At 43.6% G+C, this 14,540-nt stretch overlaps 1 protein-coding gene across 1 annotated transcript in view; it reads right to left on the reverse strand.

The window, feature by feature from the left end:
* Window positions 1–11,259, reverse strand: part of LOC126392767 (transmembrane protein 50B-like) — a 27,087-nt gene extending 15,828 nt beyond the window's left edge. The window contains exon 1 of the mRNA XM_050048382.1: window positions 11,187–11,259. The gene's annotated coding sequence lies outside the window, so the exon portion shown is untranslated. The remainder of the gene's footprint in view (window positions 1–11,186) is intronic.
* Window positions 11,260–14,540: the final 3,281 nt, after the last annotated feature.

The raw sequence follows: 14,540 nt of genomic DNA on the forward strand, positions 1-14,540 counted from the left end.
GGCTGCTAAACCTGCACGTCTGGCTTAGTCAATTTGTGAAGCTATACATGAATTGTCACTGACTAATTAGCTCAGTGAGATAGGAATTGATTCTTAGTCTCAGAGGTTGTGAGTTCAAGCATCAGCTGATGCAAAAGGCAGATTGTGTTGCTAAATTCCTAAATATCTTCCAATTCTTCTGCTTGTTGCTCAGAATTGCCTAAAAATGCCCAGATCCGACCCATCACTGCGCAGCAGCTATAATGTTCTGTTTTGTTATGGAGACGAAGACTGCTCTCTATATAGCATTCTTTCTCCTATTTTTCTATGGATACGATCGTGTGCGGGGACCTGGCGCCGAGCCGTGGCTCCATTGTTTACACCCGGGGCCAGCTGTTAGCGCTACAACACACAGCGGTGCGGCCCGAGGAGAGGCACGATATTCCCAGCTAGCTGCGGAAAAGGAGACGGGGATGTCGCGCGCGGAGTGCAGCGCAGACAACGGAGGAGATGGTACAAACCCGTCCTCCCATCCGTCGTTATGGGGAATGTAAGATCGCTCCCCAACAAGATGGACGAGCTGTCGGCGCTGACTCGCCATCAGAGGGAGTACCGGCAGAGCAGCGTGCTGGTGTTTAACGAGACATGGCTGAACGCGGAAGTACCGGACACGATCGCCGTGCTGGACATGGCTGAACGCGGAAGTACCGGACACGATCGCCGTGCTGGACGGATTCCAGCTCATCAGACACAACAGGACAGCGGACAGCGGTAAGAGGAAAGGAGGAGGGCTGGCTGTGTTTGTGAATGATAGATGGTGTAACTCTGGGCACATCACTATCAAGGAACAGCATTGTTGCAGGGACATTGAGCTGCTGGCTGTTGGCATGAGACCATATTATCTACCCAGGGAGTTTTCTCATGTTATTATGGTAGCAGTGTATGTCCCCCTGTCTGCGAAGGCTGAGTCTGCTTGTGACATTCTCCACTCTGTTACAAGTAGGCTGCAAACACAGCACCCTCAGGCCCTCCTTCTGATCTCTGGGGACTTCAACCACGCCTGTCCATCCACCACGCTGCCCACCTTCACCCAGTATGCTTCCTGCCACACCAGAGACTGTAAAACACTGGATTTATTTTATGCCAACACCAAGGAGGCATACCACTCATCCCCCTTGTCCCCCCTGGGAAGAGCTGATCACAACCTGGTTCATCTTCTGCCTGTCTACAGACCTCTGGTGCTCTACAGACCTCTGGTGCAGAGAGAACCTCTGAGTGGAAAGCACCGTACCCACCAGGACTGTACGCCGCTTCTCCAACACCAAACCCTGGATTACTCCAGATAAAAAGCTCTCCTGAAGGAGAAGCGGAGAGCTTTTAACTCTGGAAATAAGGAGGAGCTGAAGGCCGTGCAGAAGGAGCTACGAAGGAACATCAGGCGGGGAAAGGAAGAATATAAAAAGAAGACGGAGGAACAGCTGCAGCAGAGCGATGTCAGCGGAGTCTGGAGAGGTCTGAAAACCATCTCAGGACACAAACAACCAGACTCCCAGGCCAGAGGCGACCAGCAGTGGGTGAATGATCTGAATCTGTTCTTCAATAGATTTGATCAGTCTGCCCCTCCCCTGGCCCAGACATCACGGCTGCAACCCCCCTCATCCTCACCTTCACCTTCCCCCTCACCTACACTCCTGGCACACTGCTTCAACACCTCCCCCACCCCCGCTCTCCTGGACATCTCACCACCCCCCACCCCTCCCCCCACCTCATCACCTCCACCCCCCAGCACACAGCCCCCCTGCTCCAGCTTGTCCTTCACTACCTGTCAGGTGAGAGATCAGCTGAGGAGGATAAAGACGAGGAAGACTGCGGGTCCAGACGGCATCAGCTCCAGGCTCCTGAAGTCCTGCGCAGACCAACTGTGCGGGATAGTTGAAACCATCTTCAGCCTGAGCCTGAGGCTGGTGAGAGTACCACAGCTGTGGAAGACATCCTGCGTGGTACCGGTGCCCAAGACTCCGCACCCCAAGGACTTCAGCAGCTTCAGACCGGTGGCATTAACATCGCACCTCATGAAGACTCTGGAGCGTCTGGTCCTGTCTCGTCTCCGCCCCGCAGTAGGCCTTTCAATGGACACGCTGCAGTTTGCCTACCAGCCTGGCATTGGGGTGGACGACGCTGTCATCTTCCTCCTGCATAGAGCTCTTTCTCACCTGGAGAAGCCCGGAAGCTCTGTGAGAATCATGTTCTTTGATTTCTCCAGCACTTTCAACACCATACAGCCTGCACTTCTGAGGGACAAACTGGAGCACGTAGGGGTGGCTAATCACCGTGGGATGCTCTCTGGACTCTGTGCAGGTGGTGGGAGAAAGGAGGATGACAGTCAAGCTGTCATCTCTGAGGACTAATGATTCCCATCCTCTGCAGGAGGAAATAAAAGCTCTGGAGAGCTCCTTCAGCGATAGACTGATTCACCCAAAGTGTGTGAAGGAACGCTATTGCAGGTCCTTCCTGCCTGCTGCTGTCAGGCTACATAACCAGCACTGCTCACAGTAAACTGCACCATGGACACTTTACTGACACTATGGACACTTTATGGACACCACAGCTGTCTGCTGTTTTGCACATACAATCACTTGCACTAGATGTGCTCCCTTTATTCACTGCTCATTTTCATTCACTGCTGCTCATTATTATTATTATTATTATCATTATCATTATTATTATTATGATATTATTGTTATTGTTATTTATTGCCGTTTCTTGTATTTTTGTACTTATTTTGCATGCCTAGTTTTTTAAGTTTAAATTTTGAAATCTTTAATCTGACTCTTTCCCTTGACTGCTGTAACACTGGAATTTCTCAATTATGGGATCAATAAAGGTGTATCTTATCTTAAAATGATTAAACAAATATTGCAAGATAACCAAATTTGTGGCACTGACGAACTTCACTCCTTTGTGCTTAAGGCAGGGCTGTACAGTGCGACATATATGTCGCACGTGCGATGGAAAAAAATGTTTGTGCGATGAATTTATTTGCCTAGTAGCACGCGTGCGACAGTACGACGGAGTATTAGGGCCACATTGAAGAAAATTTTTTTCCGGAGATTTCGAGAATAAAGTCGTAATATTACGAGAAAAAACTCGGAATATTACAAGAATAAAGTCGTAACTGAGAAAAAGTCATAATATTACGAGAATAAAGTCGGAATATTACGAGAATAAAGTCATAATATTACGAGAATAGTGTTGCACGGTATACCGGTACTAAAATAGTACCGCGGTACTAGAGTATTCCAAACGGTACTATACTGCATTTGGAAAATACCGGTACTTTGAAACTGATTCAATTCATTAATTTAGTTAATTTATTTTACTCATTTATGCACACAAACGCCTTTCTTGTTCCTACTGGAGCACAGATTGCGCAAGTGGTGTGTATGACAACACCTGTATCAACATTCGCAGCTGGCGCATGTGAAAAAAGACAAGAGAAAGTCTGCCTCGCAAAGGGAGACAACACGAGACAACACAAACTTGGTGGAACATTTGAGTTACCAAACCGTGACGTCCGTACCGAGGTACTGACCGAACCATGATTTTTTTGGTACCGTTACACCCCTACTATTTATTGTTCTAAAGGTTTTTATCCAAAAGGACTTTTCCTTAGGAAAAGTACCGAAGAGTATCGAAAAGTATCGAAATTCATATTGGTATTGGTACCGAAACAAAGATTTTGGTATCGTGACAACACTATACGAGAATAAAGTAATTTAATGAGAAAAAAGTCATAATATTATGAGAATAAAGTCATAGTTTTTAAGGAAATAACCAACAACAAACAGAATGGGTTAGAGGATGAACCTGCTTGTGGCAGCTGCTCTTTGTCTCAGGTGTGTTGCCTTGACACATATTTGGAGGCAGGGCCGGAGTGGGACTCATTTTCAGCCCTGGAGTTTCATGTCTCAGACCGGCCCACTTTAGATCACGACCTATTATAACCTTGCATGTTAAGTCTACAATAGCGCACTGTTCTCTAAAGCCTTGTAATTCAGTGTATTTTTCTAAAATATTTCCAATTCAGTGCAAGTAAGGGTTGCTTCACAATGTAGATTTATTTCAACATGAGTGCACATCTCCAACATTTTTCTTTACAACACAACATCCTTTTCAACAATATCAGAATCTATATTCTGTTCAAATAAGTAGTGCCTACTCTGGACTTGTGGGCTTATGGCTGGTACTTGGTGCTGGATCTTGCTTCTGAGGGGCTACAAGACAAAGTTTCCCAGTTATGTGGCGTCGCATCATACTATTATTTAAATTATATAATATTATGTTATATGTTTCAACGCCACACAATTCATTGACTTGATAATTAATTAACTTGAATGGTGGTGGTTGGAGATGTATGCATAGTCAGACGCAGCTGCTGAGCTCCGTGGAGCCGTTGTCTGGACCTCGGGTGCCGCAGGGACTTCGGCGTTCTCCGTCCACTCTTCTGATGAGGAGGCGTGTCGGTGGTCGATTCCACAAATCGTTGGAGATGTGTGCGTAATCAGACCACCGCTGCAGAGCACCGTGGAGCTGGTGTCTCCACCTCACCAATTCAGCTGCTGCAGAGACTTCACCTTCATCCGTGCGCTTAATGAAGAGGTGTGACGGTAAATGACTCCAAAATTCATCGCCGGAGATGCGTGTGTAATCGGAGCGCAGCTCGCACAGCTGCACAGAGCCAGTGTCTCCACCTCAGAGGGCGCCAGTGAAGGCGGCCCAGGGATAGCGGTAGCAGCATACGTGATACCCAGTGCCATGACTGAACACCGGCCCAATTTAAAAAAAAAAACCTGAACACCGACCCTCGCGGCCCAAACGTCAGACCGGCCCACCGGGAATTGTCCCGGTCCTCCCGATTAGCCACTCCGGGCCTGGACTTTTTTCTCATTAAATAACGACTTTATTCTCGTAATATTATGACTTTACTCTCGTAATATTATGACTTTTTCTCAGTTACGACTTTATTCTTGTAATATTATGAGTTTTTTCTCATAATATTATGACTTTATTCTCGAAATCTCTGAATTTTTTTCTTCAATGTGGCCCTAATACTCCGTCGTACAACAGACTGCTTGCAAGCCGCTTGTGTGTGTGTGTGTGTGTGTGTGTGTGTGGTCTGTTTTTTTCTCGTTTTTTCACTAGACGACAAGAGCGTTCACTGCCGTGCATCGTCTGGCAGCCAGGTGACTTGGTTCATTAGCGTAATGAACGTAGGGAAAGCTCTTGTCATCAAGTGTCTTTGTCTCTGTGGGGGAGGCGGGGCTATGGGCTACACACACAAAGTGCGATCTTCGTGAGGGGGAGACGAGGCGGAGAAGAAAACAGAGAGTTGAGCGTAAGACAAAGACAGGGATCTTGTTCCTAAACCAAATGCCATGGCCCCTGTGTTGGAGTGTTTTGGATTTAAACCAAATGACAGAGGGGAGCCCAGTAATTTGGATGAGCCGGTATGCCAGGTTTGTTCGAAAACCATCTCAACAAAAAGAGTGAATACGACCAACTTAACTGCGCACCTGAGAGTGAGAGACTGACAGTCTATTTTTTTGTATTTATAAGGTCTTTATTTATTCATTTTGGTATTTTTACATGTTATTTCTGATATTTAAATTTTCTTTTTTTGCATTCGTAAATATTCTCTTTAAAAGGGTGTACCTGCATCATTATGCCTTTATTATCATTATATAAGTTTAAAAAATGGTCTAAAAACAGCAAAATTACAACAATAATAAAAATGGTCTTAAAAAGCACAATATTGCGCAATATTATCGCTTATCGCAATAATTTCTGACGCAATTAATCGCCCAGCAAAATTTGTTATCGTGACAGGCGCTACAAACTTTCTGGCCTGTGCTACAAAATTATCACCCTCTGTAGCACCAGTGCTATGGGCTAAAAAAGTTAACGTACAGCCCTGGCTAAAGGTCATATCTCCTCGATGTACTCATCTGAGGCTCATTCATGTAATTTAACTTGCACTCAGTGTACACCTTTTATAAATGTGGCTCTGCCTCCAGTTTCCAGCAGATCATTGTTTGCTAGGTAGTATTGTGATGGTGGGAAATATGACATCAGAACTAAGTGAAGGTGTCAAACGTTAAGTTAATATTCAAAGCAAAGAGGGGCTTTCTCAGATCATGGCAAGACCAAAGGATTCCAAGGGTACACTGCATGGAACTCTAAAACGCTTTGCAGTAATTAATTGACTACCATACCATATATACAGCCTAGTGTTTGTCAAATTTGTATGCTTTTAACAACCTTAATGCTACAACATAAAAAGATAATTTATCTCAGAGATAAATCTGCTAAACAGCTGCTTGCTTTGTTCATTTTCTGATTATTTCCAAGTTTACATAAATGGTATTCGATTTTTAATATGACCTATATATCAGGGGCGATAGTTTGAAACAACAAGGGAGGCTGAACTTCCCCTTAAATTTCATAGAAGAAATAGTCAAATATGCACTAGTGAATTTACATTAAAATAAGAATTTACATTGCATTAAACGTGCTCTAGGATGCGTTTAACATCATGACTATGATGTTCAAACGTCAGCTGTTTATCACCAGTTTTCAAACGCAACCTACCTGTCATACATTCTCGCGGAGCCTCCAAGCATTCCTATGAGACAGCGCTGAGCAGGTTTTTTCATGCAGCAAAGCGAGACGGTCATTGGATAAATGCAACAAAATCGTCACTTCCAGGGAGGCTCAGCTTCCCTGGGACCTAATGGAGCAGTAGGCCGGAGAGGACGCTCGGTGAATGCATGATGATTGGAGGAATTGTCTAAAAGGCTGAACCCCTTTGTGATTGACAGCGCTTCGCATTTCGAGCTCAGTCCTATGCGGATATTTGTGAGTGGAGTCTTCTGACAGAGTGCTGTCCGGAGTTCTTTATTTCCACAAGCAATATAGCTCATTTTCACCATTTGTACAGTTCAGGTGTTTAAACCCATCTGAAAATCTTTGAGGTGTGTTTTGCTGTGGTTCTATGGCATGAGTGTGGTTGAAAACGGTTTCAATTAAATGTTCCTTTTATAAGTTACTGCCTCGCTACAATATGACACATTTTATGATGTAAACTTAAAGTGAGCTTCCCCTGTTTGAAAGACCAGCAGCCGCCACTGCTATAAATATTAAGGCTACAACATAAACAGATACGTTAGCCCCTTTTCCACCAACATTTCCAGGAACTTTAATTACCAGGAATTTATTTAGCTGGGTAAAAGAATTCCTGGTAATTTGTATGGTTTGCATTTCCATCGCACTTTTTATTGAATTTGAATTCATTCAAATTCAATAAAAAGAGAAATTAGCGTGATGAAGTAGATGATTCGGCATGTGCCCTGTATTTGGCTCCGCCAGCTTGGCTGGTTGCGTGCTGGTATGGGGGGAAATAAATGCGTGCTGGTGTGGGGAGAGGAGGGGCTGTTTGTCTCAGCCAGCAGCTAAGTTTGAAAGTATTCTAAGATAAGTGTCAAACTAAGTTAGTCTACATACAGACAGCTGTCATTTGAGCTTGTTAGTAACAATTCGCTATCTGCTGAACTCGCGTGCTGTCCTTGTGTAAGACATAACGTTAGTGACGGCGGATGAGAGACTGTGGACGGAGCATATTGAATAACGCTGTCTACATGTTTACATGTTCATGCTTGCTGAACACGTGATATGATAAAGTATTGGTTTCTTGCTCGCTAAGGTTTAATGTCACTTATAGTAACGAGTGTAGCTGCCGTGAACTCGAGTAATTTTCGCGTTATCTTCACTTTAGTTTCCACCACGGCCATTCAGCTGTTCACTGGTTACTGTGTCATGTGTGTGTGTGTGTGTGTGTGTGTGTGTGTGTGTGTGTGTGGAGGAGGAGTTTAGTCCACGCCCATAACTTTTTGCGGCCTACTTAAGAAGTTAAGTTAGCATGTAGATTGCACCCTGGCTTTGCTTTTGAATTTAAATATTGAATAATTGCATGTACTGTGTCGTATTATCGGTAAGCACTTGACTTGCACGTGTTAAGTCGGGTGAATCGATAGACAGGCAGACCTATCAGTTTGTGCAGCGGTAGCAATTTTTGACAAAGCAGCAGAAATTGTCAGAACACCAGCACAAAAGAACCGATACCGTTAGCGCTTATCAATACTACCGTCTTTGATAATTTAGCCCCGGGGCTAAATTAGCACCAGGTTTTGGCACCCATCCATAATCAAAACACAAACAAAGTGAAGCTTGTAGAAATGAAATAAAGTTTGCAGACACACTGACACGGAAGTGCGGAACGCTGCAAGTGTGTGATCCACCGATCAGCGTTCTTCAACTAACAGCCCCGCCCCTCAACAATTCCTGGTTATCTGAAAAGTCCTACATCCCTATTAGGTACTTTTTTCAGGGAAAGTTTGGGGTTGAGGGAAAGTTATTTACCTAGTAATTTCGGTGGAAACACGCCAAGGTTTTTCAAATTCCCAGGTAAATGATAAGTTCCTGCGGTGGAAAAGGGGTTATTGTCTTGTTGAATAAACTTTATGAATTAACTGGATTTATACAACTGGGGGGCTAGGTTCGGGTTCGGCCCACTTGATATGCTGCTCCATTGACTGTGTGTGTACAGTGCCGTACTGTGGGTTCAGGCCGGGCTTTTTTATAACTGTCTCGGACTTGGGTCGGGTTTAGTCAGGAAAATACGGCCCAAGCCGTGCTCTAGTGTGCGCACATGTTTATTTAAAGAGGCACCAAAGACGAAACTGTGTAGGCCTATAGAAGATGTATTAGAGATATGAGTTAAATTTACAGGAAAAGCAACTTGCCCTCTTCCTGTTATCAACATTCCGTCACAACAAGTGTGATTCATACCGCGTCTGAGTTTTAGTATGTGACTGGGTTCCTCTAAGAAGAGTCCAAAGACGGATCAGGTTGGCTATGTTTTGATATTGTAATGAAAAATTGAATAAAGAGGCATTCACGAGGACAGCTACGTGTTCTCTTCCTGGTTGAAAACAGCTGTTGTCACTACGACAACCACAGACGCATTCTGCTGAAAGTCGCCAGTTAACATAGGCCTTGTTCAGACTGCCAGCCAAAATCCAATTTTTAGCCAATGTAGATTGGAACCAGATGGCTCTTATGAAGTCTGAACAGTCATAAATGACATAAAATCCGATTTTTGCAAACCAGATCGAAACCAGGTAGTTTAGGTTAGGAGGTAGTTTCAAATCGCATTTGAACAGATGTGTCTGAGTCTGAACAGCTCCTTATATGACATCACACAATACACGCTAGATGACGCCTCCGCTCCGATGTTGTTGCCACAGCAACCTGTCAGATTGGTCAATAATGTGGCCCAGTCTGAAAAGAGCCAAACCCGATTTGGACACTTGCTAAAAACAGTGTGGACAGTCAGCAGTCAAAAATCGGATTTGAGAAGGAATCAGATTTGAATCTGATTTGCCTGCAGTCTGAACGCAGCCATAGTCGCGAGTAAATCCGAAACACCGGTGTTTCGGATTTACTCGCGACCCTGTTAACTGGCGACCTTCAGCCGAATGCGTCTGTGGTTGTCGTAGTGACAACAGCTGTTTTCAACCAGGAAGAGAACACGTAGCTGTCCTCGCGAAGGCCTCTTTATTCATTTTTTCATAACAATATCAAAACATAGCCAACCTGATCCGTCTTTGGACTCTTGTTGGAGGAACCCAGTCACGGACCGACACTCAGTCACGGTTTGAATCAAACTTGTTATGACGGAATGTTGAAAACAGGAAGAAGCCAAGTTGCTTTTCCTGTAAATCTAACTCCTATCTGGAATAAATTTTCTAAATAGGCCTATACAGTTTTGTCTCTGGTGCCTGCCTAAATAAACATGTGCCATATTAAAGAACCGTTCAGCCCTGTGAAACGTGAAAAAGAATATTTTCACGGGATTCGAACCTGCTTCATTATGGGAAAATAAATTAAAAGCGCACAATTAATGTGGTGCACCACTATGACAATACCACCTCACTGACAGATCCATTAAAAATCCGACAACATACAGCTAGCTATGTCTTCACATTGGGAGGTAGCCAGATCAACTTGTGACCATACTGTCCATGCACTGAGGAAAATTTTACAATCTCACTGCTTTCCAATACAAAAACCAGCGGTTTTAAATCCACTTAATTCATAAACCTAACGTTTATTGTTGTGCTACAGGTCGATAAAGCCAATATTCATATACTCACGTGGAAATACTTTATTTTAAATTAAGCAATAAAGCAGCAGCTATATAATAGATTTATCTCTAAGATAAATTATCTATTTATGTTGTAGCATTAAGGCGATTAAAAGCGTACAAATATGACAAACACTAGGCTGTAGGCTATGTGGTATAAAAGTCCATTAACTCCTGCAAAGCGGTTTAGAGTACCGAGGTGAGGTCAGGTCGGCTATGTTTTGATATTGTTATGAAAAAATGAATAAAGAGGCCTTCGCGAGGACAGCTACGTGTTCTCTTCCTGGTTGAAAACAGCTGTTGTCACTACGACAACCACAGACGCATTCGGCTGAAGGTCGCCAGTTAACAGGGTCGCGAGTAAATCCGAAACACCGGCACAACTGACGACACACGTTCAGCATTTCTATTTAGTGTCAGTTAAGTGACCTATTACATACTGGCTCACACGTATGCCGAATAACAGACTGAATTCTAATAACATTCGTATCATTTTTTAGAGGGGAGTTTTGTTTACTGAAACAGTTAACATACCAGTCAGAATTCGGCAAATAGCTACACTGAGCTAGCTGTAACGTTAGCACTCTTCCTAACGTCAGACTATACTAATTCCACAGCAGTGCTATCGGTAGACTGAATTCGCTTTTACGTCTGGAACCTCCCGTCTTCAACGGACTATTCTTTCAATTTCACCGTTAATGGCTCGATAACCTTAACATAAATGTCATCCCTAGGTCGTGCCAAAGTTTTATCAATGTTAGGGAGCTAACGATAGCTAACACAGCGTTACTCGTCCAGCTGAGGATGCTGCTTTCTTGTTTATAACGATAACATGGGAAGTCAGTTACCGGTTTGCAAATATCATCCATGAGCAAGTTTACACTTAATAACTTAGTTATAACCCATAAAGAAATGTTTTTGTGTCGGGTTACATGCAGCTGCCCACCTTGTTGAGAGCCCGGATGCTTTCAGTTTCCATTAAGAAGATTGTTGTTGTTGTTGTTGTTGTTGTTCTTCTTCTTCTTCTTCTTCTTCTTCTTCTTCTTCTTCTTCTTCTTCTTCTTCTTCTTCTTCTTCTTCTTGTTCTCTTGTTCTTCTTTTGTTTTAATGGTGGGCTACAAACCAATCTTAAAGGTGCATGCCGCCACCTACTGTATCGGAGTGTGTAACGTCATGACTTTATACTAGATTCATTTCATAGATCAAAGAAAGAAAAAAAAAAACAGTGATATTAATAAATAAGTAACTATAAATTATCATATTCTGGACATTAAGCCTGTTTCATTTATGCACTTAAAGTGCAACTTGCAGGTTATTTTAAAAAAAAAAATATATATATACATAACCTTGTCTGAAAATTACCATATGAGAAGTTAATTCAGAATTTATTATGGTTTACACGACATAAGGGCACAAATTCAGAGGAAAAAGTGGCCATTTTTAGCTCCTCTAAAAACGCTTTTTTTTCCAACATCACGAGAGGGACTCTGCGTCCTTGACCCTGCCTCTGTCCAATGCGCAGTAGTGGTAGTGAGTCTGAGTGGTAGTAAACTTGTGAGTTAGTGTTTTTTCGGTTGTTAACAGTGCTTTTCGCCATTTGTGATTATGCGGGATTGACCAAAAACGCGGTCGTGTGCAGCGCTCATTTTGGACAGGAGGATTATGTTCCTGATGATTTAATGGAGTTACGCGGAGAGGGAGACCCGAGCCTCGGGGGTATGTGCGGGGCCGGGAGGGCGGGCGGGCTCTGCGGAGAGGGAGACCCGAGCCTCAGGGGTATGTGCAGGGCTGGGAGGGCGGCTGGGCTCCGCGGAGAGGGAGGCTGAACGTCAGACTGGGTCAATCTAATATTTTGCATATTAAGGGGGGATACAAGTGGTTAGCAAGCACTGCCTACATGGCCCTATCATCCCAGACGGGTCGGGCCGGCCCGACAAACCCGACCGGATCCGTGGGTTCGGGCCGAAAAAATATGCAAATGACTCGGGCCAGGTCGGGCCTCGGGCTTCCTTTTTTTTCGGGCAGACAATTAGGCTAATGCTGGTGTGTCGGCTGCGTCAGGTCTGGGCTTAAAAACCTGCAGGCCGGGTTGGGTCGGGTTGTAATTTTCAGGCCCATTGAGAACTCCAGTTTGTGTTTTTGGATGTGTTCAGGGCACACAGAACATTAAATTTAGCCTATCAGCAATGTTACACCATACGTGCATAAATCATTAATCTGCTTTATCAATTAAAAATAAAATCCATACTGGCTGACCAGAAAAACGCACAAATTTCTTTATTGCAAAAGAAAACATAGCCTATTTCAGGAGAGACTCTGTGTTCCAAGTTAAAAAGATAATATTTGAATATATAGGCTATACATCCTGTTTTCCTGTTCTGTTTCTACATTAATATATAGCCATTTTTACCAGCTCAAGAAAAATACATTAAAGTGAGTAATTCATTTACAGTGTGTGTGTGTGTGTGTGTGTGTGTGTGTGTGTGTGTGTGTGTGTGTGTGTGTGTGTGTGTGTGGCGCTTTTGTTATGTTGATTTTTATATTGTATTTGTGTTCTAACACTGTGAATTCTTTGCAAAAGTGCTATAACGTTTATCATTGTTGCTGTTATTGTTATTATTAGCTGACAAGGCCAGTGTCAGTCGTGGAGTTGATGCAGAGGGACAGGATAATGCCAGTCATAGGAGTGAGGAGGAGGAAGAGACAGATGAGGAGGGACAGGAGCAGGAGGAGGAGGAGATGGAAGAGGAGGTGGAGGAGAAGAAGGAGGAAGAGGAGGAGGAAGAGGAGGAAAGTGGAGCAGGAAAACAGTGCCAGGTGCAGTGTACAGGACTGGGTTGGCAATAGGTCTTTGCATAGAATTATATTAAATTCAATACACTCTACTGACTGACTAATCTGTGTGTGTTGTGTTTAATATCATTAGATTGTTTTTATACTGCAAATGAAGAATTCGTGTTAAAATTACAGTTCCACTTGCGTTCGTCGTGCGATCAGAAAAAAGGCCTCTCCAAATCAAGCTCCCGGGCTGAATTTCAGTTACTAGATTTCAGCATTGAGGTAGTTACATACATAATCCAGACTAAAATCCATGGCCCCGAGTGTCTGTCGCTAGTGCACATCTTAATGTGTCCGGGAGTGAGGTTTTACGCACAGCACTGTACCTGCTGGCTACCGCTACACATAGGCATGCCAGCCTAAAAACCTATTATTGGGAATCGTGAGAAAGTGACAGAGACACAGAGCATTCCCGTAACCATAGTAACTCACTCACTCCTGCCTGTGTGCGCACAGCATGAGAGGAGAGGAAGAGACACTGACTGAGATTACTCGGAGCAGCATGCATGGGAATAAATTACAATATAATAGATATCTGTATATTTCTTGCTTTCCCTCTGATGACCTGAATAACACGGTGCTGCTGCTGCGTTCTGCTGCTCTGTCTTGTCTGTGCGTGCGCTGTCAGTATCCTCTTTTCACGCCACGACGTTATCAGTTATGAATTTAGTTTTCACTGCGTGAGAAAATGGACATGTGGCGTGAGAGCGTGTGAAAAGTGTCAGTTGCGCGAGTCTCACGGTCAATGCATGAGCGTTGGCAGCTCTGTTTTCAACCTCTTCAGTCTCAAAACTAGTACTGGGATCCATGTTTATACACTCAATCGAACTCGGCTGGACTCCCTTACACTACGTCACTTCTGGTTAGTGGGTTTTTAGATGCGGAAGCAAAATTCTCTCACAAAAACGACCCCAAAAGTCACTGTAGTGTGTATATATGTTTTTGTTTTTTGTTTTAATCGAGTTTCTACATCATTTTCCTACACATTTATTCACCATGGTCTCCAACCTGCAAGTTGGGCTTTAAGAACTGCCCTTTGAACCTGTACCTGTTTCTCTCTTAGCTTAAGGAGCCCTTTGATGCTCCATTCCCTTCCCAATTTGACCACACTGTCCTTCAACCTTTTCCTTTCTGTAATGAAATTCCTACATCCAAATAAAACATCAACAGTTTCCCTACATCCACAAGGTGGGGCGCCTCCAGAAATTTTTCATAGGGGTGGCCAGATGGGGCCACTTAAAATCTTGGGGTGGCACACCAAAACTAAAAGCCATAATTTCAGGATTTTATTATACTGCTGTAGTATTTAGGCTAGTAAAAAAACTAAGACTTAAAGGGCCATTGTGTAACATTTTCAGTTGTTTATTGGCAAAAATTGATGTCTGCATTCATAAATATGTCATCACTGGTGTACTATTACCTCCACCAATAATCTGACTTATTCTCGTAAAAGGAGAATTTC

The sequence above is a fragment of the Epinephelus moara genome, chromosome 7 (genome assembly GCF_006386435.1).
Source record: "Epinephelus moara isolate mb chromosome 7, YSFRI_EMoa_1.0, whole genome shotgun sequence".
In the NCBI taxonomy this organism is placed as follows: Eukaryota; Metazoa; Chordata; class Actinopteri; order Perciformes; family Serranidae; genus Epinephelus; species Epinephelus moara.